The following is a 5,400-nucleotide window of genomic DNA, read 5'->3' on the forward strand; positions in this document are numbered from 1 at the left end:
CCACCTAACAGAATTTCTTCGTATTTCCACTCTTCAGTGAAAATCAACATAACATGTTTGCAGGTACATTAGTGACAATACTACGCGTCTCGGATGTTTCTGTTTCATTTCGAATTTGAAAAAATGTACTTGTCGATTTGTGACTTATGTCTTTTCGTACCGAAAGTTTCTCCATTCGTTGGCAAATGAATCTAAAAGTAATAATTTTTTTCTTCACGAACTATGAGAAATGTCTGAAACAAAGAGAGATGTGTTTATGCCCTTATTATTATTATACTGAACACCTAACATTACCATCATCATCATCAGCCTTGGAGAAACATGAATCTAGCAAATTCCAAACTCGTTATCTTTCTTTTTTAAGAGTAATTAACTGAAGGTGTGATGATTGACAAATCTGAGGCACGGATCGCCATTAAGTTCCAGCACTTGCTTTGTACAGGATGCATACCAAGAAGCTTCAGCATTTGAAAAACGAAGTACTGGTTGTAAATCCTTTACCACTGAACCACCACACTCCTCAAACCTAAAATGTAATAGGTTTGTACATCATGTAAAGACCCCCCGGAGAAATAAAGATACGTCCCACAAATATGCCCTTTCTCGGTAAAAGGACATATGATTAAGACAAATGAATGACGAAAAAATAATAGTTGATAGAATGACAATGTGATATAAACGTTATATCACTGAGTCATCATGCATCCTGAAATCCATTGAATTTATGAGTAGAAGAACAATACACGTACTAGCAAGAAAAGATACATGTTCTTCTAACCTGACATAATTGCTTTAGAAAAATAACAAACATAAAAATAAAAAATACAGGAATGAACAAAAGTAGAAGTAAACAGGAGAACTAATGCTCACAGTTTTTTGTTTACCACAATTACCTATTAACATGAACTCGGATTGAGGCAGGAACCCCAAGCACCAGAAGTAATCACTCTGCCCATGCCCTTATCCATAGGGACGACGAGCGCCCCTAAAATTTTCACGGTAGGCTTGCAAATGAACTAAAATATGATTGAATTGGGTCTCTCCTAAATTCTACTCCACCTCTCCCTACATGTTGGGACTGGTTGTTGCCAATCTACCATTGGGACTCAATCATTGATCCATCATGACCGTTAAAAAACTAAAATGTGATTACTCATCACTCTTTTACAAAAAGTTACGAATACTGTCAGCGTACTTTTCATTGTGATAATACCGAGGAGACAGTAGACAGTATGGCTAATGAGGTAATGCTTAAAATTACTAATATTTGGCGAACATGAGCCCATGATTAGCAACCAAAATTGGCAGGTCCATGCTCCCTTTTAGAAAATTTTGTCCCAACTGGATCTGATTCTAAATGTTAGTGGGTTATAATTAGATAGTATTTGCAAAGATGTGATCTGCACAAGAGTAACATTGTATATTTGTTTGGAAATTTTACACTTTAATAAAAGTAAAAGTACTTCACGATTTAGAGTTGAATTAATCCTTGCATAATAAAAGAATTTCACATATATAGCACTTCGTATTGATTTTAGCGTAGCATATGATATGTACATTGTTCGAAGCTCTTCATTTCGAAGCACTATAATGCTTTCAAGTGTTCAATGCTCCCTTTATCTCTCTCTATCATCGAGAATCGAACATTTGAAAAATGAAGTACTGACTGTAAATTCCTCTATCACTGAGTCACCACACTCCTCAAACCTAAAATGTAATAGGTTTGTACATTATGTAAAGACCCTGAACAAATAAAGATACGTTCCACAAATATGACCTTTCTCAGTAAGAGGTATCAGCGAATAGAATTAAAATGGGGTGAAAACATGAATTTCACAATAAGCTGTAGGTCTTTTCATCACAGCAAACAAACAACAGGAATGAACATGAATTGCACCTCAACTGTTCTGTATGGACTTGAGTTCAATCCCATCTTCCGGCAAGTGAACTTTGTGATGTACAAACATCGTGTATGCGTAGATAACCTTTATGTTTCTATTTCATAGATTTTTCTCTTAACTTCTTTTTTTTTTATTCCAAGATCAACAATTAAGTTATTTCTTATTTAAATGATTCTTTCGGCTGTTATTTTACACATTTATTAAAATAAAACATCAAATTTTATCTACAGGGAATTTAAATTCTTTTTCTTTTTTATTTTAATATATGTATATATACACAAATATTTACAATTTTCTTTCATTTTTCTTCATTTCGGTTTTTTATGGTAGTCCAAATATCCCCTCACCTTTCACCATTTCTTTTTCTTCTTCGTTTTCGTTTTCCTTTTCCTCTTTTATCATTTCACTTTTGTTTCGCATACACTTACCATCTAAGTCCCATTTTACCCCCAAAATCGTTTTATCTACACTTTCTCTTTCTTTTTCCTTTTGATAAAGTTCTAATAGCTTCACATTGACACAATCATCGCATGTGTGCCATCTTCTTTTTATCAATTTATTGTTTGGACAGTCACTAGAAATATAGTACACCTTTTTGTTTCCTCTTCTTCTGATTTTATCTTCACAATACCCTACAGTGGTCATTGCAACACTACGGGGGATTGGCATCATCTTTTCTGGAAATAAAGAAATACAAATTTTTATTATCAGAAAATATAAATTAAACTTCAAAAAGTACACTTATCTTATAGCAACATACTATACTTATAAAATTATTTCTTTTCGTAATGAGAAAGAACAAGAACAAGAAATAACAAGTATTCTTGACATTCTTTCATTGTCTATACATTTTCTTAGTATAATAACAATACCTATTCATTAGTTTTCTTTTCTCTTAAGCAAATACCACACGATAACAGTAAATATCACAACTTCATGCAATTTAATTATTAATTCGAAAACTCTAGTTTAGTTCTTGAAATACTACAATAATTATGACTCACATAGCTTCGATGTTGAACAAAACGTTAAACTATATTTACTTAGCACGAAAAATCAAAACTAACTTTTCCTTCCTTCTTTCTTATTTTTTAAAAAAGAAATTCGTACGATATTCCTATACTAATTAATAGTTTTCTCTTTTGTAAAGCAAATAACCGTACCGCTGAATATTGCAACTGTATACATTTGACTTATACTTGGAACATCTGAGTTCAATTCCCGATGGTAGCTTATATCATTTCAATTCCTCGTTTGAATCTTGTAAATATAGGTTTACATCTCATACATCCTTGGTATTGAATGTTATTAATATCTTTAACGAACCGCAGTAACTTATTCGTGCAGTTTGAATCTCTAATGATTGTATCTTGCAAGAAAAAAAGGTTTTACGAATAATGTATTCTAATGAACAAACACCGTATCTACGGATTTTTCTTTATCTTAACTTAACTTAAAAATAAAAAGAAGCAAATGTTTCACCTAAAAGAAATAAGTAATTATTAATATTATCATACATATTTTAAAAGACGAAAAGCAGTTATGGATCTTTTTTTTTATCTGAAAGAAAGATAAAACTTACCTATTCGTAAAAGAGAGAGTTGCGTCACTGCTCTTTGATCAGTGTTTCGTCTTCGATCAGATTTGACCGTAGAAAATGTTGCTTCAGGTAGTTTTCAGCGTCTCTTAAAGACGTATCCTCTTTTTAAAGTGTACTGTAAAGAAACAAGAATAATCAGTTACTTTACGCGGTGAACATGAACTTGTTTCCTGGAAGAAAAACAAGTAATTATAATTGCAACACTAACAATCTTCATATTTTAAGAAGATATAAAAATCCTAAATAAAACAATACCTATCATTAATTGTCTTTTCTCTTAAGCAAATACCATATGATACCAGTAAAGATCGCAATTCCAGTAAATATGCAATTTAATTATTCATTCGATAACTCCAGTTTAGTTCTTGAAATACTACAACAATTTATGACTCACACAGCTTCGGTGTTGATCAAAACGTTAAACTATATTTACTTAGCACGAAAAGTCAAAGGAAACTTTTCTTTCCTTCTTCTTTCTTATTTTTTTTAAAAAAGAAATTCGTACAGTTAATACTATATATTTTTTTACCAATGGTATTTTTTACCAATATTCCTATACTAACCAATAGTTTTCTCTTATTTAAAGCAAATAACCGTTCCACTGAATATTACATCTGTATGCATTTGACTTATTCTTGTAACACACGAATTCAATTCCCGGTGGTAACTTATATAATTTCAATACTTCGTTTTGAATTTTGTAAATATAGGTTTACGTCTCATACAACCTTGTCGATGAATATTATTAATATCTTTAACGCACAACAGTAACTTATTCGTACAATTTGAATCTGTAATATCTATATCTTGCAACAAAAAAAAAAATGTTTTACGACTAATGTAATCTAGTGGACAAACATCATATCTGTGGGTTTTTCTTCATTTATCTTAACCTAAATTAAAAATAAAAAAGAAGCAAATGTTTTACCTAAAAGAAATAAGTAATTATTAATATTATCATACATATTCTAAAAGACGAAAAGCAGTTATGGATCTTTTTTTATCCGAAAGAAAGCTATAAAACTTACCTATTCGTAAAAGAGAGAGAGAGATGATCTTTGATCAGTGTTTCGTCTTCGGACCTGTTTGATCGTAGAAAATTTTGCTTCAGTGTCTCTTGAAGACGTATCCTCTTTTAAAGTGTAGTGTAAAGAATCAAGAATGAATCGTTAATTTACGTGGTGAACATGAATTTGTTTCCTGAAAGAAAACAAGTATTTTATTTTAAATAAAAGTAATTATTTATCTGTTATTGAAAACAGATATTTAAAACTTACCTATTGCTAAAAGATAGATGCGTCACATTCCTTTGAGCAGTTCATATTCTAACAGGTTTAAACGTAAGATAATCCTGTTTTCATTTCTTCTTCATATATATAATGTTACGCATAATGTTGAGTAAAATACTATATATAGTTGCATATACAGGGAAAGGTAAGGGAAAAGACTAAGTGCTACCTTCGAAGTACAGTCAAATAATGAAAAGCAAATGAAAAGATAAAAGAGGAAAGCACAAAAGGGTTTTGAAAGTAATTATTTTTAAAAGTACAGAAATCACCTTGCATTTCCTCAGGGTGATAATATTGGCTTCTTGAGGAGTTTTGTAGAGTGCAGCAGCGCTCCTCATCCGCTGCTGAAAATTAATTAATTTCAAAACGAAAGTATAACATTAAAAATGAATCGAATGACTCCATAAAAGATTGAAATCTATTGTACATGCTCATCATCATCATCGTTAAACATCGCAAGTTTACTTTTTTAATGAATGAACTACATACGTGTAAAGATAAATATTAAAAGTGAGAAGTGTTAATATGATGATCTCACATCAAGTGACGTAATGCTGAACAACAAAAGATAGCATATATCTAAACAAAGAAACACTGACCTATCCTATAT

At 31.1% G+C, this 5,400-nt stretch overlaps 1 long non-coding RNA gene across 1 annotated transcript; it reads right to left on the reverse strand.

Moving 5' to 3' along the window:
* Window positions 1-2,213: 2,213 nt before the first annotated feature.
* On the reverse strand, window positions 2,214-4,673 carry LOC145681524 (uncharacterized). Its single transcript, XR_014130799.1, has 3 exons — window positions 4,530-4,673; window positions 3,484-3,616; window positions 2,214-2,578 (listed from the first exon to the last, which is right to left on the reverse strand). It is a non-coding gene; the product is annotated as an uncharacterized LOC145681524 (long non-coding RNA).
* Between the last annotated feature and the right edge of the window lie 727 nt (window positions 4,674-5,400).

The sequence above is a fragment of the Thermobia domestica genome, chromosome 3 (assembly GCF_964235325.1).
Source record: "Thermobia domestica chromosome 3, izTheDome1.hap1.1, whole genome shotgun sequence".
In the NCBI taxonomy this organism is placed as follows: domain Eukaryota; kingdom Metazoa; phylum Arthropoda; class Insecta; order Zygentoma; family Lepismatidae; genus Thermobia; species Thermobia domestica.